The sequence below is a fragment of the Talpa europaea genome (genome assembly GCF_964194135.1).
Source record: "Talpa europaea genome assembly, chromosome: 7".
NCBI lineage: Eukaryota > Metazoa > Chordata > Mammalia > Eulipotyphla > Talpidae > Talpa > Talpa europaea.
Window position 1 is genome coordinate 66,617,747 of NC_140074.1, and position 27,375 is coordinate 66,645,121.

A 27,375-nucleotide genomic window follows, 5' to 3' on the forward strand; every position below is an offset into this window, starting at 1 on the left:
GTGCAATGACAACGTGCAAAATGCAAAGAATGAGCACTGAGCATGGCTCTGTTACTTGAAAAACATATTCATAAAAAAGTGACAGCAGGCTGGATGGCTCCTTCCTGATGGATATGGGAAAACCTCCACACTAGGATGAGAATTAGGATGTGAACCCAGGCATGTTCAATTCCAGAACTCACATTCCCTCTCCTAATGAAGTGTCTTCTGAATCTCAGTCTTCTTGGCTGTAAAAGGGGAACAGCAACCTTCTGGGTGCCAGCCCTGTGGGATTACAGTGTGAAAGCAATGCATGCTGCACAGAAACCTATTTCCCAAACTCTAAAACCCAAAGTGCATCAATTCATCGTATATTCACTGAGCAACTATTCGAGCACCTACTGCATACCAGGTACTGAGCTCAACTCTGCCTCTCTGCACCTCTGTTTCTGTACCTGTTAAGTCCAGAGGTTGTCTGAAATGCTCTCTAGGCCCTCTCCAGCTTTGAAATCCTCATGCTTATTTTTCTGATAATACACATGTCAAAACTGAGTGGCTGGGGCCCGCCCAGCTGGGAGAGCTGCCGCTGCCAGCCACCAGTGTAAATTCACAGCCTGGGCTCCCCTGGGCTGCATGAGTGAGCCCCATGCAGGGTGAGCATTAGGCAGGGCGCTGGAAGCAGATGCTGACATGGCCCGCTGTTAATAAACACCAGGAAAGGTCTGTGTCACTCAGAGTGAGGCGTGAATGGATGACTCAGGGCCCAGACAGCGACAAGCACCGTGCTGGCACAGACTAATCACCCTCTGGTAACAGCGGACAGGCCCGTTGCTGAGCTCCCAAGAAGGGATGAACCCAGGACAGACGTTTGCTGAGAACAGAGCTGCCTTCTGTGCCTACCCCACCTGGGGCTACATGGAGCCTCCTGGGCCCCAGCATCCTGAGCAGCAGGTTGACGAGTGGGCATGGGGTTGGTTTGGAGTCAGACAGCCATGACACTTTGGGCAAGACCCTTTAAAGTGGGATCCTCCATTTTCTTAGCTGAAAATAGGGATGTTAACACCCCTACTGCTAGCAGGCTGAGTTGGAGCAAGGAAGTGCTCAATAATTAGTGCTCCCCGGGAGCTCATGAGGCCACAAGCCCAGTGTCTGGGGAACATGGGGGACTCAGAGCAGAAGGGGAGGAGGACCTGAACCCCATCTCATCCAGTTAAATTAAAATTCTGGCTCTGGGCGGCTCCTGGGGACCACAGGAATAGATGTGACAGAGCAAGTGTTAGGAAGACAGAAGATCAAGGTAAGGAGCACCAGAGCATGGGCCACAGCACCAGAGAAGGCCCACAACTCATACCTTGGAAGTGAGGGCTTTTGGAAGAGGTCATACTGACCTGAGATAGAGGGGAGGAGCAGGTATTAGCCCAAGGGAGGGTGGTGTGAGAGGAGGGTACCCCAGAGGGACACAACAGATTAGGGTCTGAAGGTAGGAAAGGGAAGACTTTGACTGGGGAATTTCAAGTGGGACAAGGAAGCTGGAGTGTTGAGGTGTCGAGTGGAAAGGATGGGGCAGAAGAGGCAGAGCCAGGGCACATTGGGTTTTGTGCCCTTCACCTTGGCAGAGATCAGTGGCCACTACAGGTTTCTAACAGCAGAATCTGCTTTTGTTGAGACTAACAGCTAGACTGGTATTGTATAAAAGTCTTTATGGCAAGAACATCAACAACAATAACAATAATAATTCATGCTCAGTGTGATTCTTCATATGCCATGAAATATCACACACATTACAGATGTCAGTCTACTTAATCCTCATAAAAACCCAAGGATGGAAATGATTCCCCGCACCCATTTTAAAATGAGGCTCCATTTGAATGACCAGGCTGTTTTTAGAGCAACAGAAGATAACAGAGGGACAGTGTTAGGGCAGTGGGCGGCACATGGCCACTGTAGAGATTAGTTAGCCAGTGTCCTCCGGGCAGGGTGAGCTGGCACAACCACAGGGAGGCAGATTTGGGCTTTCCTAAAGTCAAAGCTATACAGCAATGGGGATGCGCTCTCCTAAGCCCCTGCCATCTCTGGTCACCGCGGGAATGCAAACTGGGGAGAGATGAGCATCTTCTGAACAGCTGCAGAGCATGACTTTGCTGTGGAAATCGCCCCAAGCTGTCCTGGGAATGGCCACAAGGGCAATGCTGCCAGTGTGCTGGGAACTCGGACTTAAATGTGGATTAGCTCATCTAATTCTTGCCCAAGCCCTATGAGATGGTGCTGGTCTTACCCCTCTTCTGATGGAAAAAGAACTGTACACACTTGCACGGAGGGTCTGGAACTCGCAGAGGTGGGGGCTGGCTCTGGTCATACAGTGAGTCACAGTGACAGCCAGGCTCTGCTTCTGAGTGTCTGTTTCCAGTCCTTGACAGTGTCCTGTCTCCCCCCTTTACTTCCCCGCCCCTCTCCCCCCCGGAGATTCTGGGACTGCAGCTCCAGCTGACACTCAGCTTTCCCCTTCCTCTAGCAATTATGGTTTGTACTAATTTAGGTCAAGAACATAGACCACTGTGCAGAGTGGCCTCGTGGATTCCTGCGAGTGGCTGTGTCTTTGAGTAGCTTGGAAGCTTCCTGTGTGATGAGATCCTCCTCACACATCCTCCAGCACACTGGCTGTGCTGCAGCTGCTCACTGAATAAACACAGTTGGTGGAGAAAGGGGAGGAGGCCCAAACGAGGCCCATCAGCTGTGCGGTCTTGGGGACAAGGGGAAAATGATTGTGAGTGTCCGCTGCCCATCTGTGAAATGGCAACAGTCAAATTCAACTCGCGGGGTCATGGTCGGGACTCAATGAGATGAAAGATGAACAGCCCCTCCTTGTTATCAGGCCCAAACAGGGCCCTCAATCAGGGGCTGCTGTGTTTTGGAAACGCATTTGTTCATTTTGCAAATATTTACCCCTCATTCTCCATGGGGGCTGGAGGTTAAGTAGAAAGAAAAGAATAAAACAAACAAGGGTTTTTGTTCTTCTGGATATTCTAGTCTAGTTAATTTAACAGAGATTCGACAAGTCCTGGGATCTGTGTCTCTTCCTGTATCTATGACAGTCACTACCTATATGTACATATCTATGCCTATAACTCCATTTACTTCCATGTCTCTAATGTCTACATGTCTACATCTATACCTATGTCTGTCACTCTCAGTATGTACATCAGCACCTGTCATTAAAGTGTGATAGATGGTTTCAAAGCACAGGGTACTATGAGAGCACATGGCAATGGGGTTAATCTAATTGAGAGGGTGGGGTAGGAGCAGTACTTGGGGAAAGCAGATTACCCTGCAGAGTGTCAGGTCCTGAAGCCAAACCAGCCAGTGAACTGGTGAAGCCTGTGACACCTGGGCCTCCCCAGGAGTGTGGGGATACTGCACCCACCCCATCCCCACATGCATGCATGGTGACCTGTGGGGTCCCTTTCATTCCTGAAGCCATCGTTTCTCTGGCCAAAGTCCCTTGCTCTGACGACTCAGTCAGAGAAAGTCTCTTCTTTCCCTCCCCACTCTATCTCCTGCCCCTTGTAAATCCCATTACATTAAAATGGAAACAAAAAAAAAAATCAGTGGCAAACACTGAGGCTTGAGGATGATTTACTCATGAAATGTTCCCAGGGAGTCCAGAGCCCCTCCAGCTCTCATCTCAGAGAGGCTCAGGAGGATGGGCTCCAAGGTAGGGGGCTGGTTTCTCAGGAGCCTTTGCTTAGAAAGCCCAGATGGAGTATGCCCTGCTGTCCAAAGGAGGTAAGGGGCCCTGGTGCATCTGGACAGTGATGGGTGATGTCTCAGGGTCCTCGCCTCTAGGATTTCTAATGATACGTGTCTCTCCAAGGTAACAATGGGGTGGGGTGGGGGGGTAGGGAGGGAAGAAAGGAGACAGGGAAAGAGAGAGACAGAAAGAGACAGCAGGGAGAATGATTCTCTTTTATCTACATTATTTTCACCTGAATAAATCATTGGACTGATACAATCACTAGGCACATGGGGAATAAATGCAACTGTGTTGCCATGAAGAAGCCCTGCCTCAAACCCAGGCCCTGATGCTTATCACTGAGGAAACTGTAACAACTTACTCAAGGGCTGAGTCTGGACAGCCACAGCCATGGATAAACCACCTCAGTCTTAGGTTGCCATGAGGATTACATGAGAAGAGGCAAGGCTGTCATGTTCCCTGCAGTCCTGTGCTGGATCAATGTACAGACATCAGATTTGTATTGAATGAATGAATGAATGAATGAATGCAAACTTCCATCAAGTTCTCTACTAAGCATCAAGCACTCTGCAGAGATGGCCACACTGGACATTTACAGCTGTGGTTACTGTTACACAACAGTGTTTCAAATCTGCTCTGAACATCATTCAAGCCTAAAGAACAAGACTTCTTAACTTGGTGCCCAGGAAGAAGTTAACCATTGGAGGAGCATCTGGGGTGCGTCTTAAAATAATGGATTTTAATGCCTTAAATCAAATGCAAAAAACATTAGAACATAAACCATTTATCAAAGCATTGTTAGTCGATTGTACTATAATAATATATGTGCTTCTTTATTGACACATTAAATGAAAAGATCTATGAACAGATATAATAGCAACCATAAATTGGAAGTTGTGATAAGCAAAAACTCTATTTGAAGACATCTGTGGCTGATGAAATATGATATTCGACTACATATGATTTCTCTCGGTGACAAAGTCATGGGTATAGAAGGAAATGCTAAATTTCAGTGAGAGGTTGGCAAAAGTAAAAATGCATTATTTCCCCATGAAATTTCATGGCCCTCCAGCACCGGCCCTAGGCTGCAGCCTCTCCCTAGATTGACACTTTGATTGAGAAAGTTTCTCCCTGAATATGTGTCAGTCTGCAGATAGAACCAAAGCTTGGGTCTAGAGAAGAAAAGACAGGAAATAAAAGCTGTGCTGTGAGAGCACACAAATCATTTCTTTCTGGGAAATGTGGCGTAAGGAAAAAACAGATTTTGGCTTTAGGGAAAAAAAAATATTTCAAAGCTCTTAAGTCTATGTCCTTGCATACATGGCCTCCCTCTCTGATCCTCAGTTTCTTCATTTGTAAATGCATCATTGGGATGTCCCTTGGTGGGTTGGCTGGGAATGGGGTGAAATAAATGAGGCCATGCGCCGTATGCAAAGATGCAATTGTTGGTTCTCTGTCCCACTTCTGCTCCTTCTAGGACGAGACGAGTTTATTGCAGCTCCCCATACTTAAAGTACTGAGGCTGCATTTCCACATTCCTTAGCACTTTAGGGTACCACTCCTGCTGTCGGACACTCCCATTCACAGTTGTCCTAAGCCCCTGCCCTCAAGAAGAGCATAGACTGGGGTGAGAGACAATAAGTAAATATTTATAATATGAAGCTGTGAACCCTCCCAGCATAAAACACATGAGATCCCAGAGAGGAAGCCTGGTTACTTCCTGGGCTGGTCCAGGAAAGCTTCCTGGAGGAGGCACAATACATTGGCTCTTGAAGGAAGAAGAGGATGGTGGGGAAGGAAAAGGAAGGAAGAGGAATGGAGGAGGTGAGAGGCAGGACAGATGCAAGAGGCTAGTGCAAACACAGGCACGGGATGTGTTGCTATAGAGCAGCAAAGTGGGAGAGAAGAACAGGGCAGGAGGTGGAAAAGGGGCAGGGAGTCCATTATAAAGGTTGTGGTGGTTTATCCATCATTTTCTAGTTCAGTCCCCTTCGCCTATCTTATTACCCCATCTTCCAAGTGAGAATACCATGGTTAATTGTGGTGAAGTCACATACAACCCCACCATTTCCTAAAAGAGGAGCCATATCAGAATCAACAGCGAATCCATCTGTGCTCTGAAGTCCATGTCTACCACCAGCGTGGCATTGGATGGATGCCCTTCTAGAAGATGCCCTCCAAAGTCCCAATCAGGGACCAAAAGCTCTAGGAGCAGAACTTTGGTGATCACACCCATTCTGCTTCCTCCCAGCCCCTTTTCCTTGCCTTGATTGCACGCCCTCCTCCTCTGACCCCACCCGTTGCATCCTCCAGCTGGAAGGTATGAACACAGGGAGTGGTGATGACAGTGACTCCAGCCAGCCCTCCAGGCCTCTGTCACCCTGCAGACAGGCTGGGTTGAGGTCTGGGAGCTCCTCTCCTGCTCATGTCACCCCACATGCTCAGGCCACTGCTTCTGTCTCAGCCAGCACAGTGTTCTGGAGTCCCACACAGGGGTGGGGTGAGCCAGCCATGCTCCCCCTATAAAGGACAGGCCAGCAGCTTGTAGCAATGCCTAGATCATAAGACTTGCTGCTGTTGCTGAGCCAGGGGAGAGTTTCTAAAAAGTGTTCAGAGGAATGGAGATGGGCAGCAACTTTTTTTTTTTTTTCCAAACCCATCAGTTCTCCTTAGCCAGCACGAGTCAGACTCACCCTGCTGACAAATCCCTATTGTGTTTGAGAACATATTTGTTCTTTCATTTATCTGAACTAAATTAATCACACTCCCCATGGCCTCACCAAGAGGTTACTAATAATAGAACAACAGTCGAGACACAGAGCTCTCCACCTGTGCCATCTCAGGCAGCACTCACAGCCCTGCAAGAGAGGCACCTGCAGCCTTCTATACAGATGCAAAAACTGAGGCTCACAAGGTACAGAGATTTGATTCGGGTCCCTTGCCTATCAGGATCCAAATACAGCTCCAGAGCCTGCCTGGTGGCCTAGGGATTAAGTCTCAGTGCTATTATGCTAAGGCCTGAGTTCAACCCCTGGCCAGGAAGCTACCCACACATGGCACAGCAGACCTCTCCTGTCTTACCCGCTGCTCCCCTCAGCAGTGTGTTTCAGTAGATTTGCCTGCTCTGCTCTGCACTCTGTCTCTGGTGAATCCTCTCACCCCCTGCACCTCTGGCCTGTACCCCAGTTCCTCTATGCAAAACAACAACAACAACAACAAAAAAAAAAAACACAAAACAAAACAAAAACCAAAAATAGCTCTGCTTATCTAAGCTGGATATATTTCCCCCCCCTTAAATTATAATCACCAAACTATGCATTTCCTACCCAACTGTTACTACCTTACAGTTGGAGGTTTGCACCTTATACCCACCTTTACCCATTTCAGCAACCTCCCAACCACCTCTGGCAACCACCAATCTGTTTTCTATATCTATGAGTCCTGGCTTTTATTTTCCAGACTCCACATTAAAGTAAGACAAGAGAGTATTTGGTTTTCTATCTGACTTATCTCAGCCTAATGACTTCGGGTTTCAGTCAGGCACAGTTTCCCTCATTTCCTATGACTGAGGAATACATGGAAGATACACACATGTATCTCCATCACGTGTGGATTAATCCATCTCCATCCTGATCCCTTCATCTCGATGGACTCTCAGATGGCTCGGGTGTCCTGGCTACTATAGATAATGCTGTGGTGAAGACAGGGGCTGCAGGTATTTTTCTTGAAATAGCTATTATTTCCTTCAGTAAATGCCCAGAAATAGAATTGCTGGCTTGCATGTGATTCAATTTTTAAGTTTTTGAAGAGCCGCCATACATTTCCCCGTAGGGATGACACCAATTTACATTCCCCTAACAGCGCACACGACTCCCTCTTCTCCACATCCTCGCCTACACGTGTCATTTCTTGCCTTTTTGGGGTTAGCCATTCTCATCGCTGAGTGATATCTCGAGGTGGTTTTGCTTTGTGATATCTCAAGGTGGTTTTGCTTTGTGCCTCCCTGATGATTAGTGATGTCAAGGACCTCTTCAGGGGACTGTATGTCTTCTTTGGAAAAATGTCAGTTCCTCTGCCCATTTTTTAAATTGCATTTTTTTTTCTATTGCATTATACAAGTTCTTTATATGGTTTGGGTATTTACCTCTTATCAGATGTATGATTTGCAAATATCTTCTCCCATTCTACAGTGTCTTTTTATTGTATGTATGGATTTCTCTGCTGAACAGAAGCCTTTAAATTCAGTATAGTCCCACTTGCTTATTTTTGTTTTTGTTGCCTTTGCTTTTTGGTGTCAAAAGCTAGAGACATGTTAAACTCCCAGACCTTCACACCACTGACTAAACCCATTTTTTTTTAAAGATTTATTTATACATACAAGTGCTGGGGTGTAAGCCAGAGGTATGGGGGTGAGAGGATTCACCAGAGACAAAGTGGGGAACAGAACAGACAGATTGACTGAAATACACTGCTGATGGGAGCAGCGGGTGCGGCAGGAGAGGTCTGCTGCGCCAAGTGGGTCAGCTCCCTGGCTGCCGAAGATCACACTCATGCTGCAGTGGCTTCCGATAGTTTCATAGTGCTGAGACTTAACCCCTGCACCACGAAGGAGGCCCCGCAACCCCTTTCTTAAGTGTTTCCAGCCCAAATGCTCCATGAGCAACCTGACAGGCAGCACAGGGGCTGCCAGGAGAAAGGAGGAGGAACAAAAGGAGGACTTGGGGAGAGAGGAATGGAAGAAGGGTGACCAGGTTTTTATTTTCCCCTCCAGAATTTGTGAAGGCAGGGACCTGTGCACTCCCAAGGACCCAGCAAGACAGGGGTGGTACATGTCAGTTGGGTATTTAAATGAATAGTCAGGTAGATAAACAAACTACATGAAAACTCATTGAGGAATTAATGGAAGAATGAATGTCACTCGTTCACTTCCCTGGTAAACTGATCTTTGTATCTGGGCTTTCAAGAGTTGAGACTGCATACCTTTGATGCTTCTTTCTTTGGGAATTATAAGACCACTGTTTTGAGGGAGATGAGAAGATAGAAGGAAAATCAATCTCAGCCCATGAAGAGCCCTTGAAATGGAGAGTTGGTAGCTAGATAGAGGATATCCAATGAGTAGCTACTAATGCAAGATGAGTGAGACTTAGAGATGGCCTATATAATAGCATCTGTTGTTAACAAAAGGACTAATGCATTTAATAATGTATTTGGGGGATAGATGTCTTGGTAAGTGTTATTGCCACAAACCAATCACCAAACCAAAAAACTGAAGGGCCAGGAGGAAATTGTGGGAGGAGTCTTGGACTGGAAATGATTTCAGAGTTATATGTATATGTCCAAACATCAAATTATATACATTAAATATCGAGCAGTTTTTAACATTTCAATTATACCTCAATGCAGATGTTAATCATTGCAACTAAAAGAACCCTGGAAGGACTGTGATGTTCTCCAAACTTGATATTCATGGGAGCAGTCACCAGCCTGGAATGTCTCTCTCTATGTGTGCCCTTCAAGTGGCCTCCTTCCTCCATTTCTTGAGCCTCAATAACTTCCTGACTATAGATGGACAAAGCCCTGTGCTGTCTAGGCCAGTTCCATGTGGCAGACTCGGGCCCAGGGAGAAATTCTTCCAAGTTCCTGGAAGGGAGTGAGTGGACACTTCCTTCTTCAGAACTAGACTCCCACAGAACTAGACACCTTCAGGGACACCCAAAGAACACACAATGCTCTGTAATACCTAAACACTTCCTGAGCAATGTGACTGAACTGGGAATGAGGGGAAAGCACTGGACTGAGAGCTGGGAGCATGGATTTCAAATTGGTTCTGCCCCCAACTCACTGTGAGTAAATGGGCCATCCCTACTCTTCTCTGGCCTCAGTTTACCCATCTGGGAAGAGAGGGCTGGATTTCATGCTCCCTCAGCTTGCTTTCAATGTGAACTACCTCAGAAATCACTTGACTTGCTGAGTGAGGAGGGTTTTGAGGTTCCTGTGCCCAGCTGCCCTGTATTTCTGGATATCCTGGGGAAAGTATCCTAATCCTCAGGCTGGCGGCCCACTGCTTCTGCCTCAGTCAGAACCAGAGGCTGGGAGATTTGTAAGGAGGAGTCCAGTGGGCAGAGGCCTCCTCCCCACCACTGGGCTGGCCACCTCTATCTCCAGCTGATTCCACATTCAGGCCACATTTGGGGAGTAGCCACTTTTTTCCAGGTACTGTCAGAGGCCAGTGGAAGTGTGCAGACATGACCCTTGTCTGCTAAGACCTTCCCTTTCAAGGGAGGAGAGAGGGAAGTATACACTGAAATGCAATAATCCAGTGTGTGTGCAGAAGGGCCAAAGGACTATCCCCGAGCTCAGCACCTTTCTTAAGGGTCCCTTGTACGTGGGCAGTGCTTCATCCAAGTGATGGCACACACGTCATTTTATTGGACTGTCACAGTTTTCTCTGGTCTTGATGCTTCTACTTGACAGATGAGAAAACTGAGTCCCTGACAAGAAGAATGTCTCACTTAAAATTAGCCCTGCTGATTTCTTGGACAGTATCCATGATGGCCCACAGAGATGGGAAGGGGGTCTTCCTGGAGGTGAGATGTTTTAGAAGGCTTTGAGTGTGGCTGAGGGATGAAAAGGATACACCCACGGTAGAATGTGTAGGGAGTAGAGGGGGCCAGAGGCTAGCAGAGGGAAAGGGAACCTAAGAATAGAATCCTAGCCCATAATGTAGGGAAACCTATCCTATAATACAGGTGTGGGGAAAAGAGAAAACCACTAATGTTGTTAGACAAAACTAAGGAGTAAAATGTGGAGAGAGTGGGCCTCCTTAATGGCACACAGGGTTAATTAGACACTATGAAGCTATCCTCAGCCACATGGAGCAGCAGACCTCTCCTGTCTCACCCACTACTCCCCTCAGCAGTATATTTCAGTGGCTCTTCCTGTTCTGCTCCCCACTCTGTCTCTGGTGAATCCTCTCCCCCCCTGCAACTCTGGCCTGCACCCCAGCTCTTGTATGCATAAATAAATAAATCTTTGAAAAAATATGGAGACAGAGGGCCTTCCCGGTGGTGCAGCCGTTGAGCGCTGGGTTGCGAAGCTGCCCGCAGCCTCTGCAGTGCCGGTTTGATCCCCGGCTGCCGGGAGAGGGTCCCACATGGTGCGTAGACCTCTCCTGCCACCTTCTGCTCCCCTCAGCAGTGTATTTTGTTGGTCTACCTGTTCTGCTCCCCTCTCTGACTCTGGTGAATTCTCTTACCCTCCTGCGCTTCTGACTGTACCCAGTGTTTATATAAATGAATGAATAAATAAATAAATAAATAAATAAATCTTTAAAAAAAAATATGGAGACAGAACAATGTGGAACACTGAAAATCATTCGGGTTCCCAGTGAGAAGAGTTAGAACTGGAATCCCAGCTGTGTTTGGATCCCAGCTATGTTTGAATCCCAGCTGTGTGTGACCTTGAGAGAGTCACTTGGTTGAACTGACCTTGATTTCCTTTCTTCTCAAATGGAGAGGATAGTGCCAACCTCTCAGAATAGATATGAGAATAAAATGAGATCAACCACCTAAAGTACCTCTTCTCTTGCCCTACACAAAGCAAGAGTCTAGCCAGTGTAAATCTCCTTGTTCTGTGCATCTCAGTTACCACCTGTAGAGGCTGCTAACATGCAAGTATTGACAGGTTAGAAGAACATGCCATTTTCCAAGAAACTCCAGCTGATGTAGAACACGAGGCACCTCTACCTGACTACAAAGAATTGCTTTACCATATTAAATGAAATATTCCAAAAAAAGGTTGTATCCAGTCTATCAGCTATTTTGAAAAATATTTACTAGTGGATAATGAATTATGACATTTATTAAAACACTAGCTAATCCACTGGCTGAATAAAAACTAGTGCTACTTTTTTCAGAGTTATATGCAGTACAATTTAATAAATGGCATTTTTATGTGGTAAAAATCACCAGGTTATTTCCCGTTGATCCATAATTGCGAGGCTGTTAGACAGTCAAAATCTGACATGATGATTCATTTTTTTAGGGGCAATGTAATAAGTATCCATCTATCTGTCTGTCTGTCCACCCATCCATCCATCCGTCCATCCGTCCATCCGTCCATCCATTCATCCATCCATTAATCTATCCGTCCACCCACCCACCAATTATCACCTCTACCTATTCATTATATAATACTAAGTACTTGCTATATTTATACCTGTGCTATGAATGGTCAGACATATTAATCTGTGTCCTCTCTCCCTAATAAAGCCTGCAATCTTGAGGAACAAAATGACATGATAAAAGGGTTTGTGGGAGGTGGGAAATGGAGGCAGTAGCTTCCAATTTGGGATTCAGGGATGTGTGGGAGTTGGGTGTATGGATCAAGAAAGACTTTCTCTTCTGTGTTTGGAATTCTGAGCTGTGAACATGTATACGCTTATTGAAAAATAAATATTTTTGTTAAAAAATCACTGATGGTGCAGGCAGTAGAGGATGAAGAAGGAAATGGAGATTATGAACTGAAAGAAGTCATTATAAGACAGTTGACATGGTAAGGCAAAAGCAAAGCATGAGAAGACCAGAGTCAAAGAAAGTGGAGTTGAAAAATGAAAACCTTAAGTTGAAGCTATTCTCCAAAAGCTTGCCTATGTTGTAATTTGCATCTATTTGACAAGAAGGTAGTTTCTACCAATCAAATAGTGTTGTCAAATTATAATTCTCAGTGTTGATGGGTATATAGTGAAATGTTATTTTTCTCATTCTACTTGTGTTATGATAAATTGCCAAAATTGATGATAAGCAATTTGGCAAAACATTGCAAAACTGCTGAAGTCCTAGTCATATAGTTTGACCTAGTAAATATATTAATATATTCTAAAGGAAAAATAACAAATCAGGTAAAGAAGTAGGCACAGATATGGTCATTACAGCATCTTCTATATTGGGGTTAAAAGTGGAGATGATATAAATATTCAACAGTGATAATGCAGTTATGAACATTTATTGTTCATTCATGCAATAAGATACATGAAAATTAAAAATTATGATTTCCAAATACAGCTAATAGTATGGAGATTCTTACGATACCAAGTTTTTTTTTTTAAAGATTTATTTATTTATGCATATAAGAGCTGGGGTACAGGCCAGAGATGTGGGAGGTGAGAGAATTCACCAGAGAGAGTGGGGAACAGACCAGGTAGACTGACTGAAATACACTGATGAGGGGAGTAGCGGGCAAGACAGGAAAGGTCTGCTTTGCCATGTGGGTTGCTCTCTGGCCAGCTGGGGATCGAACTCTTGTTGCAGAGGCTGAGGACAGCTTCATAGTGTGATGCTTAACCCCTTGTGCCACCAGGGAGGCCTGATACCAAGTTTTTTAAAGAAAAAATTTATATATACACAAACGCATGGATGGAATAGGGAAAAAAAAATACTGCAAGGAAGTGACATTTCACTGGGTTGGGAATGGGTATGGGGGTGAGGCTGTAAGGTAGGTAGCACTGTTCTCAACATACACATGTGTACACTGGCTACAGCTTTGTAGATTTATCAGTCAAGTTGTCTTGTATTAACTGTTAGCTTACAGGTGAGCATGTGAGCTGAGAATTAGATCAGTCAGATGTTTACTCCTGGGACTCTGAATATTAAGCAGAATGACGTGAAGGCTGAGGACGTGGAAATCAATTACTCAGAAACTATCCATGCTGGTGTGCCTTGGAAGTTCCACTGCATGGGATGTCTACTTCGGCTTGCTGACTGTATAAAAATGTCAGCAACTGGAGGTTTCCGAACAAGGGGATGATATTAGTGGAGCCACTTCTATAAGCAGTTAGGGAAGAATTCAGTTCAAAGCTCCTAGTCTTGGTTCAGCATGTCCTAAGTTTTGCCAACAGAAGAGTCAAACTTTCAAGTTTTTTGGAAAAGGGTGTTGAAAGGACAGTTTCAGGCAGGAGGGATGCCCGTCTTCCGCATTCTAAGAGCGACCAGCAGAGGGCAGAAGACAAGAGCAGGAAGCCCTCCATCAAGGCCCAGTGTACACATGGAGGAGCATCAGCAAGTCGAGGGAAGGTGAAAAAGCAGAGAATGTATTCTGAGACAATGTTAATAGAGTTGTTTGATAAACTCACTCTCACAGTCAGTCAATCAGGGAGGCAGACATCAGGAAACCCTTTTTCTTACAAATGCAGAGCCCAAGCTGGGGAACTTGTGCTGGGGGTGGTGTAAAAGGGGAAGTGGGGAGGTCTTGGAGTACAGGAAAATCTTGAATCTAAGTGTTCTTCCCAGCTGCCGATGTGTGAGATCCTAACCATCAGATCCTAACCCATTATAAATAATGCTGTGATGAATAGTTTTGTGCATGACTTTATTGAAGAAGGTATGATATGATCACTAGGTCAAACTGTATGAACACTCCCATTTTATAAGGCTGTAATTTTCCATTTTCAATAGGATTGTTTACTTAGTCATTTGACAGCATGCTAATCCATTCATTCATTTATTCAACAAATATATATTAATAGCCACTACCTATATTTACTGCTAGCTTAGGCTTGTGCAGGAATTAAGGAAAATTGGTTCTTCATGACAAAAGACAGGGTAATGTTCAGGGAGGATGGGGGAGGTGGAGCCTTCTCGCTTTTGGGCTTATTCCCTGGTCTCCAGCCCTATGGATCTAGGCAGTTCTGCAACAGTAAGTAGCAAAGAACCTAGTCCTGGCCACAGACAGGCTGTCAGAGAGATCCAGGCACAGGGGATGAGATAATTATCCACCCACAGGCCTGCTCTACCTGTCTTGTTCTAGACAAGGTGACTATTTTTTTGGCCTCCTGGGGTCTCAGAAAGAAAGTTCATGGGAGAGGAAGTGGAGACAGCTCCGGGAGTCAGTCACATGGTGTGTGAAGCACTGAACACAGACTGCACTGAGCATTAGCAGTGGGTAGCAAATTGTGCTCTCTATGTCGGTGGGGGAAGAACATGACATTTCAGAAATATTAAAAGATATTTACTGAGTATCTACTATCTACTATGTGCCAGGTGTTGATAGCAGTCAAGAGGTGTAAAAAAGAGCCTCTTCCCTCATGGTGTTTGTATTTAAGTGGGAGGAAACTAACATCAGATACTTGAACGAGGATTTCATCTCAATGGCTTCACTGTCAGCCACTATGACAGTGGGCTGCAGGGAGGCCCTGTGCTGATGTCCAGGAGCTCACAGAAGGCTTGAAGGGTCACAGAGACGATCAAATCGGTTAATGAATGTTGAGTGATTAACATGGCCTCTGGTGACAGAAAGTTCTTGGTTTCTGTCGTTGTTACTATTAATTAACTTCTAAGCTCCTTATCTGAATATGGAAATTTTGATGCTTGTTTCATAAGGTTGTTGGAGAGATTAAATGCAGAAATGCATCTCAAGAAATTCACCTGACAAATTCAACAAGTGATTATTCAGTCAGCTATATTCCACTGGAGACAGGCAACAATATGTTAAATCAATAGTACAGAGTTTGAGTGATAAGTGCAGGAAGGGAAAGAATACAGGGGCTGAAAGAGTATTCTGGAGCGAGGGGCAGATGTGCTTTTTGGATGATGGGTCAGGAAAGGACCACATAAAGCCTGAGGAGATGACCTGTGAGCAAAAGCAGGAAGGCAGTGCTGGGAGAGCCAGGCTGGGAAAGAAAGTTAGAAACAGAGGGGAGGGCAGGTGCAAAGGCCCAGAGACAGGGCTGGGGTTAGACTGTTTAGCAACTCAGAAGAGACAGCAGGGACTTTGGGTTTTATTCTAGGTATAAAATGAAGACACTGAAAGGATTTAATGATCTGTTTCATTACAGCTTCAAAAGCTAACTCTAACTAGTCTGGTAGGTAACGGTATTTGCCATCTCTTTCATTTGTGACGTTTGGTGAGATCACAGGTTGTCAGGCAAAGTTTTGTAAAATGAATATATTCATTCCATGCCCACTAGACCATGTGCAGGCTGCTAGGGACAGCAGTGCAGGGCAAGATAGCCATGACTTCTTGCCCTTAAGGAAATTCTGGTGGCTTTATTAGAACAGTGTAGACACTCAACAAGTTATCACTTGCTATTAAGTAACACATCATATTTTGTTATGTTATTTCATATTATGTTATATAAGAGAGAGCATTCATAGTTTTATAGCTCTTCTCCCCAGAGTGACAGTGTTAAAATCCACCAGAAGCTCACTGCTGAGGAAAAGAACAAGGGGAAAAGGGAAAAAAAGGAGGAGAAGGAAACAATGCATGAAGGAGCAGGGCCTGCCCCTCTCACAACCGTCTTGATGTGCCTCTGACCTTTCCCTCCACCGACTGTCTGGTGGACTCCTATCCACATTCCAGAGCCCAGTTCACTTTTTGTTTCCTCTGTGCAGCCAGAAACACTCCCTTCACCACACTGTTCAGGCAGAACCACTGTCACCTGTCCCTCCACCTTTCCAGATTCTGGATCCATCGCTGCTGAGACACATCACAGGGCAAGGGAGTCTGAGACAGGTCTAGATAACAGAAATTTCCAGTGGGTAGGATGAGTTACCCGAGTCCTCTCTGAAAAGGTGGACTGAATCACGCACTGGAGAACCCTGTCTGAATAATTTGACCCTCCATGCTCACCATAAGACACATGACAGACACAAAGCGTTAGATCCTAACTTACGTTTATCTCACCTTTTCCTGGGGGAAGAAAGGTGAAAGCCCAGGTGCACAGTTGAAATTAACCAATCTGTGCATGCCTGGGCATAGCCCAACCCAGAACAGGCTGTGACATGCCCTCTGCTTCCTGTATCGTGGACCAACCCTTTAAATATCTCCTCCTAACTGCATCGCTACATGCAAAAGAATGAAGCATGACTACTACCTCACACCATGCACAAAAAAAAAAAAAAAAAAAAAACTCAAAATGGATTAAAGAACTGGACATAAGACCTGAAATCATAAAATACATAGAAGGAAATATAGGCAAAACACTACATGACTTGCACCTCACTAACATCTTTAAAGACTCATCACCCAAAGCAGTGATAGTGAAGGCAAAGATAGCAGCTGGGACTACATCAAATTAAAGAGTTTCTGTACAGCAAAAGAGACAGTAACCAAAACAAAGAGACACCATACCGATAGGAAGAAAATTTTTGCGCACAGCACTAATGATAAAGAACTGATCACAAAAATCTACAAAAAGCTGATGAGACCCAACAAAAACAAGGTAAATAATCCAGTCAAAAAACGGGCAGAAGAGCTAAAAAGAAACTTCTACAAAGAGGAAATGCATGTGGCCAATAGGCATATGAAAAAATGTTCAACATCACTTGTAATCAGGGAAATGCAAATCAAAACTACACTGAGATACCATCTTACACCAGTGAGAATGGCACATATTAAAAAATCTAGCAACAACAAAGATGGCAAAGATGTAGAGAAAAAGGAACTCTCCTGCACTGCTGGTGGGAGTGCAAACTGGTCCAACCACTATGGAGAGCTGTGTGGAGATTCCTCAACCTGCTAAAGATGGAGCTTCCATATGATCCAGCAATTGCACTTCTAGGTATTTACCCTAATGACACAGAAACATTAATTCCAAAGGGCACCTGCACCCCTATGTTTATAGCAGCACTATTTACAATAGCTAAGCTTTGGAAACAACCCAAATGCCCAAAAATGCATGACTAGATCAAGACGATGTGGTACATATACACCATGGAATATTACTCAGCAATCAAAAAGATAAACTCATGCAATTTTCAGCAACATGGATGGAGCTGGAAGGGATCATTCTTAGTGAAATAAGCCAGAAAGAAAAAGAAAAATACTGGATGGTCTAACTCATAGCTGGAATTTAGAAAACCTAAACAAAGGTCCAGGAAAAAGACTAATTATAATAAACTAAAAATAAAATCAACAAGCAACTATAAACCAGAGACATGCTATAGGGGAGTGGGGGAAGAGGGATTAGGGTCAAATAAGGGGGTTGGGAATTGTATGGGGACTATAGCCACAATGAAAATGCATACATTGTGCAAAAATGAAAAATGATGGAGCCTTCCTGGTGGCGCAAGGGGTTAAGCACCGCACTATGAAGCAATCCGCAGCCTCTGCAGCATAAGTTTGATCCCCTGATGCCCAGGGAGAAACCCACATGGCGAGGCAGACCTCTCCTGTCTCACCCACCACTCCCCTCAGCAGTGTGTTTCAGTCAGTCTGCCTATTCTGCTCCCTGCTCTGTCTCTGGTGAATCCTCTCTCCACCCGCATCTCTGGCCTGTATCCCAGGTCTTGTATGCATAAATAAATCTTTTAAAAAAAGTGAAAAATGATGTAAAAATAAATAAATAAATAAATAAATATTTCCTCCTAACTGGCCTGGAGGATCCAGGCTAAATCCTCCTTCCTAGCACCAGCCCCCTCAAGCACTAGTGTCTGGTAAAGACTAGGCTGGCTCAACTATGCCTATGACTGTCTGGTAAATTCTGGTTATAAGGCCCTGGCCAACTCTTTGGGGTCAAGGCCTGTAACAATTCTGTTGTTTGCTCAAGGTGTTCATTCTCCACCTGAGTGTATCCTCTGTGGCTGAGATACCGCATGTTTGGAGAAGAGACAAAGGAAGGACAAAGGACGGAGGGAATGGGATCCAACCCTTTGCTCCTTTTCATAGTGATGCTAAAACTTACTTCAACCAGCAAGTGCTGAGTTTATTGATCAACATTTCTGAGGTATTGAACTGAATTCCCATTGACAGAAATAACTACCAACCAAGCTGAGGGAGAGAGAAATGTGCTGACAGCTAGCAAATCATAGCCTGCTCCTGGAGTGCCTGTCTATGGTGAGGAGGACAATCATTCATTTCCTCTTCCTTCACAGTTACAATTCCTGGGTTGACTGACAAGTTCATTTTGGGGATTCATCAGCCCTTTATAAATAAACTCCCTTCTTATTCCATGTTTCTAACTGCACCTGCCACCCAGATGATTGGCCACTCGGGAGTCACATAAACATTTCAAATTGCTAGCAATAGCTCAACATGGTAGTTAAAGGAAATCTTCCCATTTCTGTATGATACCAGCAAGAAAACCTACTTCCCCTGGCAGCTCAGACAGCTGGATGTCATGTCCAGAACCATTGAGGACTCACTCCTCGGCCCCCACCCATCACCTTAAAATGAATGGGGAGCTGAGTATTTGAGGATGAAATGTTTTGTGGGCGGGCAGAACTCGAAATGTGTCCCCTGGAAAAAAAAAAGTGATTCTAAGTCACTTGACCTCTCTAGGCTTTACTTTCCCAGCCTGAACAAGGTAGACAGCACTGCTGGAAAGAAGACATGAGGTAACAGAACATGTTTAAAGAGGGAAGGGACCATGTAATATCATCTCATTAAGCCTCACAACGAATCTCCATTGTACAGACAAGCAAATGGCATCTCCAAGATGAGAAGGGGCTGTTCCAGGCTGCAGTCACTCCAGAGATGGAGGGGGAGAGGCACCCTGCTCTGCCTGACACAGCTGCTCCCAGAAAGGCAATTTATCATTAATCTTATTAATGATTTTACTCCTGTGGCTGGCCTGAAATTCCATTTGGTGCCAGCGGCCTCAAGGTGAGCATTGGAAGAACTCAGCTCTCTGCTGGGCTTCACAAAGACAAAGCAGTTCCAGTCCACTTAGAAATAATTTTTCAGGTTCCCAGTCAGCAAAGCAAAGTTCTGCGAACGCAGAACCCTGGCATCAATGTCTCCACTGCATGCACGGTTCAGATGATGTTGCTAAGGGAAGCCAGAGGCACCTTGACATTTGCATGAGGACACAATTTCTTCTAAAGTCTCTCTGTATTTTGAAAAGGTTTTGTGTAGTTATACAATTAACTTGAAGAGGTCATTCCCTGTTGAAAAACAATGAGCCATGTATTGTGGAGCTTCTGAGCTGAGATACCATTTTGCTTTTGTTCCTGTAGGTGTTTACTGAGTATTTACTGAACACAAACTTGAAGTTCCCACCAGAGTGGGGATGATGAGCAGTAACTGGATAAGACCATGTTTCCTGTGTGTCAAATAGTGAGGCTTAATTTGTTCTGTGAACCCACCAAACGCCTAATATAGCCAGTGTTCTCTACATTTTTGTAAATGAGGAAATTGAGGTCTAGCGAAGCTCAGGGACATGCACAGTGCCCCCAGAGAAGTGTCTGAGTACTGTCAGACCCAGTACTGTGTGGACTGGGACTGAGTACTAGGACTGAGTGCTAGGTGGACTGAAACTGCTTTGTTTATGTGAAGCCCAGCAGAGAGCTGAGTTCTTCCAATGCTCACCTCAAGGCCGCTATGACAGTAGGTTGGGGTGAGCTCCATGGATATGCTTGACAGCTGGGCTCTGGGCCAGGAAGGAGACACCCAGAAAATTTTATAATGTGTTTACAACACAGACAAAACATTTAGAACCAGCTGTACCACAGGTACTCAAGATGTGAAAGCTATGATTTATTGTAACAACTAAGATGGAAGAGCCTGCAGGGCTGGGTCTGGCATAGCCTTTCCACATACTCCTGAAGATAAGGCAACCCACCCACTCCCATCTTCCTGAGGAGACTGGAAGCTATGAGATCTGCCAGTTAGTTCAGCAGTGTAAATGGCCTTCCACTCACTTGCCCTATTTCATTTATCTCTTTAGTAAGGCCCGTATCTATGAAAATCACACATTATGCAGACTAATAAATAAATTTAGAAATACAGCTCTTACCCCCTCTTTTGTTTAAAGCTGTTTTATGCCAACTCTTCACCTATAATTTCTGATCTAATGTATCTTCCCCAAGCAGTTGTTTAAAATAAATTCGTTGAGAAAATGCCCTTTGTGTGTGAGAAAGACTCACTCAAGGTGACGGCCTCTTCTCTGAGAGGTGGGGACAGGTGGAAAAGCTTATGCACAAACATTTATGGGCCTTGGTGCCTTGGTCTGTGGGGGGATGAACAAAGCAAAGGGGAGGGGAAGATCAGGCGGGATGACCAGGAGCCTGGTTGGCTGGAAGCTCCGAGGATAGGAATAAAAGCAAGGAGAGAAGACAGATGGAGGTAAATGTCAGCTCTGGTCAGACCACACTACACCACATTCAGCTCACCAGCTTTTTAATTGACATCTTTTTTTTTTTATTATTAGAAATGTCATATGTTGCTGGGGCAAAGTATTGAGACAATACAGGAAAGTAAAAGGAAAAACAAGCCCATTATTTCCACTGCCCAGAAAAGCAACAATTGTTATTTTGCTCTTTGATTCAAGCATGAACGCCCTTTTCCCAGACCACCTCACCACTCCTGGGTGACCTATTCATGGTCCCTGCATGACTGCCCAACAGCAGGGCTGCTGCATTTAGCAAACACAAATTCAGGACACCCAGTTAAATCTGAATTTCAGCTGGCCAGCAAGTAGTGTTTAGTGTAAACATCCCCCCAACTTTGCAGTTATTCATTGTTTATTGGGAATTCAAATTTAAACTGGGTATTCAATACTTTATCCAGAATCCCTGCTGTGGGTTAAAGCTAGTGATGGGGACATGAGGTCCACTGCACTATTCTTTCTATTTTTGTTTATGCTTGACATTTTCCATAATAATAAAAAAAATACATCCATCGCATCTCTACCTCTTCTCTCTCTTACAGAACACTCAATCTCTGCTGTCTGCTTTTTGCTCCATGACATAATCACCTTCTAACACCTCATAAAATTTATGCCATTCTATTTATTATTTATTTTCTGCTACTTCCCATTAGAATATAAATTGTGCAAAAGCATGGGTTTTTAATTGTCTTGCTCACTAAAGGACCTCCACCCTATTAAGACAGACACACACACACAAACACACGCACTCACACACACACTATTCACATTACGCACATCCTTTTGCAATTTTCTTAATTATTTTTCCTTACCATTATTCCATGGACATTGTAGGACACTGTTTTAGTCTTTTTGCTGTTGTTGCTCAAAAACATTGCTTTCAAGTTATTTCATATACTATTTGAGTTGTGCAATTAAATGATCCGATCCTCTTCCAGAGAGCATTTGGTTGTTCAACTTTTTCTCAAGCACAATTCATACCTGGTAGACAGGTGGGTTGCAGAATCACAGGTGTGTGAGGCTGTGTCCGCTGAGACAGGATGTTGCTAGACACATTCTGGTCTCCCCTCTTACTGTCTGTCTGACCTTGGCAGGCACTATCTCTTCCAACTTCCATTCCCCTGGGTGGCAACATGGGCTGCTAACAGGACCTACACTCTGGGGTGGTTGTTTGAATCAAATGAGATGAGGCACCAGGGTGCCTGGCATATCCCTGGCATTGGGGAACTGTCAGGGACTTACACTGTTATTACGATCACTTTCTCCCCAATATCTTTTGCTCTCATGCTCGCTTTCCTTCTAACCGTAGAAATTATTTCTACAGAATCAACAAGCCAAACCTACCATTGGGCTTTTCTTAGATCCTTCCCTCCTTTCTCTCCCCCAAGCCCACCACAGGTTAATTGTTGCTGATCCTGGGCAGGGAGGCTGCTGCGCCTGCATGCCGGGTGAGAGCCCCTACTTGGGTGTACCCACTAGCTCCCTTACCACCTTGTTTTGGGATGAAAGGCCTGATGACTTGCATCTCACATGCAGCTCTGCAGCAGCAACAACCAGACATCCCTCTTTCTGTTCCTTGGGATGTGGATGAGGGCCTCGTCCATTGTGATCCCGCTCAGATGCAGGCTGAGGTGGTAATTGGGGGGGGGGGGGTGTCCCAATATCATCCACATTTTCTCTCAGGTTTTAGACAGGAAGCCTACTGGATCCCTTCCTGCCCTGGACATGGGGATATATTTGACTTTATTCTCCTGTTTCTAAAGACATGCTAGGTAAACACGTAGGGTGAATGCTAATGGATACCTGAAGATGACCAAAATAATTGTAAATTGCTTTATTGAAAAAAATACAATGACTTCCATTACAATTAAAAAGACAAGAACAAAGCCGAATTGTAGCAATTTCCTAACAGTCGGAGCTTTGGCTTGCTGTGAGCTTCATGGGCATTATCTGTTAATTCTGACAACAGTTCTGGATCCTCATTTTACAGGTGAGTAAGCAGAGTTCAGTGAGGGGAGGAAATTTGCTCCAGGTCTCAGTAAATCAAGGGGGAGGGGGGATGGGGTCCAAGATCTGTTTTACCCTAAAACTCCCCAGGCAAGTAGGGACTTGAGCCTCCTAACCACAGGTAGCAACTGGCTTTTCAAAAGCGTTCTTGGTCCTGTTATTTATTTATTGCAAAGGAATTTTACCTCCTTGTATATTTATGAATGTGGGCAGTGAGCGGGTGTATTTGGCCAGAGCTCTGGGGTACCCAGCCCATTCTTCCGGGAAATACAATAGGTTCATTTGTACTCCGTAGGCCCAGGGAATCACATCTTGACAGTCTCTAATCTTTAAGGCATGGGAGTGGAAGTGGGAAGGGGTGGGAGGAAGGTCAGTAAAGACTGGAAGCTGAAAGCCTTTCTGGAGTTGGTGGCGCCCTGTCGAGGCCTCAGTAACATGGGCACAAATCCTACAGATGCAAATTCTTTTGAATTAAACAGGACGGCCAATGAAGACTATATTGATTTTCTGCTCAGGTCAATAAATAAGATAAATTGACCAGAAGAGCTAAATACTGGTCATGGGGAAAAAAACATCAACATTTATTAAGAGCTGAGGGAGGACAAACATGTATCAGAAAACTGGGGATCCCAACAGAGCATGAGGAAAGCCACTGGGTTGCCAGTTGAGGTCTGGGCTTAGGTATTCAGATTTTAGTCAGGTCTTTATTTTTTATTTTTATTTTTTTTTCTTTATTTTTTTAAAAGATTTATTTATTTATTTATACAAGCACTGGGTACAGTCAGAAGCGCGGGAGGGTGAGAGAATTCACCAGAGCCAGAGCGGGGAGCAGAGCAGGCAGACTGACGAAGTACACTGCTGAGGGGAGCAGCGGGCGGCAGTAGAGGTCTGCGCGCCATGTGGGACCCTCCTCTGGTGGTCAGGGAGCAGCTGGGATTGAACCGGTGCTGCAGAGGCTGCGGGCAGCTTTGCAACCCAGCGTTCAACTGCTGCGCCACCGGGGAGGCCCCAAGGTCTTTATTTTTAAAAAAGCTGTAGAGTTTAGTTATTACAATAAAACTTCATATAATCAGATTGATTGCTGGGAAGACCAACTAAATTTTTTTATATAATAATGTCTGAATAAAAATGCACAGATATGAAATGGCAGAGAAAGAGATTACTGCTTTGGTGGGGGGGGGGTGTCAGAAGATCCAGGTCACTGACTTGTGACTTAAGAGCAGATGATGATGTATTATTCATACTTTTTATTCTCTGCCTAGCACAGACCATGGCATTCAGATTAGAGCCTTTTATTGAGTTCTGTGAAGACAAAACCTTGAGTCAAGGATGTGGTGGTTGATTTGGGGGGTGATTCCAGGAAGCAGGGGAGGGACTAGGAGATGAGACAGAGAAGGGAAGAAAAACAACAAAGATGTGTCAAAAAAGGGACCACCATGTGGAACCTGGGCTCAGTTTTACTGGAGAGACCAGGTAGGGTGCATCCAGAATCTTTCCTTCTAAGGGGCAAGAATACTGGGGTATTTTCCTACCCAGGCTGGCATTTGTTGAAAGTTGAAACATTTGCTGAGGGTGTCTCTCTTCCCATTTACTTGCCTCACCCCATTTTTAAAAAAAATCTAAGGTAGAGAGATTCAGGGGCAGACCACTCCTAAAGCTACAAGTGACTGTTGCCAAGAGCCAAGTGCAGAGAGGGAGGACAGAAGACAAGCAGTAATGCCAGCCGGGGGACTGCAGGAAGGAGCTCTGGGCACTGTATCCAATGCCAAGTTCCTTCACCTCTTGGGTGTTGGAGTATAGCTCTAAAAAAGTGAAGTTTGGTTGGATCTTTACATTCTCCACACTGGGGTCAGTTATCCTGAAAAGCAGATGGTCATACAAACAACAGGGCAATAAAGGGTCTTCAGGCAAGCCCTGGAAACTGCTTCTTACACAGATAAAAATGATCTATAACAAGCATCCCACATGATAGCATATAAGTATGAGCTCTTCAAGTGCTCAAAAATATGCACATGATACACACGTATAGTATAAGGTGATGCTGAGGCATTGTTTATAATAGCAAAAACATTGGAAACAACCTAAATACCTTTCAGTTGGGGCACTGCTGAATGGAATTGGTATGTTCATATTCCAGAATGTTCTCCTTTAGTTAAAAGGAAGAAGCTGAATCTATATGTGTCAACATGAGTAGAGCTCAAAAAATATTTGAGGCAAAAATCAAGATGCAGAATGTTATCTATAGCCTGACACCATTTAAGAAAACACGCACACCGGTTAGCTTTCCTGCATAAATTACATAGATAGAAAAGTATTTTTAAAGGACTGAAAAGGGATAACACAAACTCATTTAGTTATTTTGGAAAGACCTGGAAAGACTAAAGCCACAGTGACATGAGTGGCTGCTTTGGAGGAAGAGAAAGTAGACAAGAGAAGGATATGACCAGTAAGGATGCATGACGGTAGGACAGTCAGGGGGTGTTAGCTTTTATGATATTGTTTATAAAAACAGATTGGTTTATGAATTCATAAGTAAACTCTACCAATGGGATATATCTAGCACACAGCCTGGTATCACAGAAGAATCCATGATCGTATAGAGACTGTTCAGAAAATACAATCATTCCTGGCAAATATCCTTGCAAATAACTTGTCTGCTCCCAGTCCCTACTCCCCAGTTGCAAAATGGACATGAGCTATCTTTATAAAATGCTAGTAAAATGACCTATACTGACTTCTTTTGGGGTGTAATTTGTATCCCCCTATTGTTTACTCCCTGCTCTCAGGAAAATAGGGCCTTTTTTTGGGGGGGGGCTGTGTTTATTATCCTAAAAAAAGGGCATTCCTTTATTGAGTTCTAAGGTATGTTACGGGCCTCCCTGATGGCCTAGGGTTTAAGTCTTAGCACTATCACTACTACCTCCAGTTTGATCCCTGGCCAGGGAGCTGACCCACATGGTGCAGCAGAACTCTTCTGTATTGCCCGCTGCTCTCCTCAGGAGTATATTTCAGTAAATTTGCCTGTTCTGTCTCTGGTGAATCCTCTCATTCCCTGCACCTCTGGCCTGTACCCCAGTTCTTCTATGCATAAATAAATAAATCTTTAAAAATAAATAAATTAAAGGTGAGTTACTACTTTAGCTCTGTGGAATCAGGAATGTGATTTAATGGACTCAGAATTAATTAGCTGTTAATGTTTTTTTTAATTGTCACAGTGTCAGTAAGCATCGGAACTAAGCAAGGTTGCAGCGGAACTTCAATGTGCTCTTCACCTTGCCTCCTGGGTATCAATTCTGCCATGAAAACACTAAGGGGCAGTATTGAAGTCAGAGGTCAGTGGATGGCCCTATCAGGGAAGCTATAAGGGCGCAGGAGACGCTCCTGCAATGGAGTGCTAAACTTGCAGGACCTCCTGTTCTTACTAAGCTAGTTGTCTACCTGGAAATCTATCTTCTTCCCCAAAGTCCACATCCTATTATTTTTATGTCATTTTAGAACCTTCATGGGTACCTCCAACCACTTAAACTCTAAGTGATCTAAGTGATCATGATGATGATGATGATGATCTCTATGTGATCATGATGATGAAGACCATTTATAGAGAGAACTATTTGTTACAGGATGCCATGCTGGATTTTCACCTAGTCCATGAGACACATGTATTCCCATTTTATTTATTTATTTATTTTAAGATTTTTTTTTTTTTTTAATATTCCCCATACAATTGCAAACCCCTTATTTTGATCCCAATCTCTCCTCTCCCCAACCGCTCCCCCCCAAAGTGTGTCTCTGGTTTAGAGTGGCTTGTTGATTTTGATTTTTTCTTTATTATAATTACTCTTTTTCCTTGTCCCTTATTTAGGTTTTCTAGATTCCTGCTATGAGTGAGACCATCTGGTATTTTTCTTTTTCTTTCTGGCTTATTTTGCTGAGCATGATCCCTTCCAGATCCATCCATGTTGCTGCAAACTGCATGAGTTTATCTTTTTTGATTGCTGAGTAATATTCCATTGTGTATATGTACACCACATCTTCTTGATCCAGTCATCATTTTTGGGCATTTGGGTTGTTTCCAAAGCTTAGCTATTGTAAATAGTGCTGTTATAAACATAGGAGTGCAGGTGCCCTTTGGAATTAATATTTCTGTGTCATTTAGGTAAATACCTAGGAGTGGAATTGCTGGATCATATGGAAGTTCAATCTTTAGTAGGTTGAGGAATCTCCATACAGCTTTCCATAGTGGTTGGACCAGTTTGCACTCCCACCAGCAGTGCAAGAGAGTTCCTTTTTCTCCACATCCTTGCCATCGTTTGTTGTTGCTAGTTTTTTTTTTTTTTTTAACGTGTGCCATTCTCATTGGTGTAAGATAGTATCCCATTGTAGTTTTGATTTGCATTTCCTTGATTACAAGTGATGTTGAACATTTTTCATATGCCTGTTGGCCATTTGCGTTTCCTTTTTGGAGAAGTTTCTTTTTAGCTCTTCTGCCCATTTTTTGACTGGATTATTTTCTTTGTTTTTGTTGAGTCTCATCAGC

General features: G+C 44.3%; 1 protein-coding gene across 4 annotated transcripts in view; it reads right to left on the reverse strand.

Moving 5' to 3' along the window:
• ASTN2 (astrotactin 2) overlaps positions 1-27,375 on the reverse strand; it is a gene marked incomplete at both ends in the record, with an annotated part of 818,546 nt that overhangs the window by 355,303 nt on the left and 435,868 nt on the right. The window lies entirely within an intron of this gene.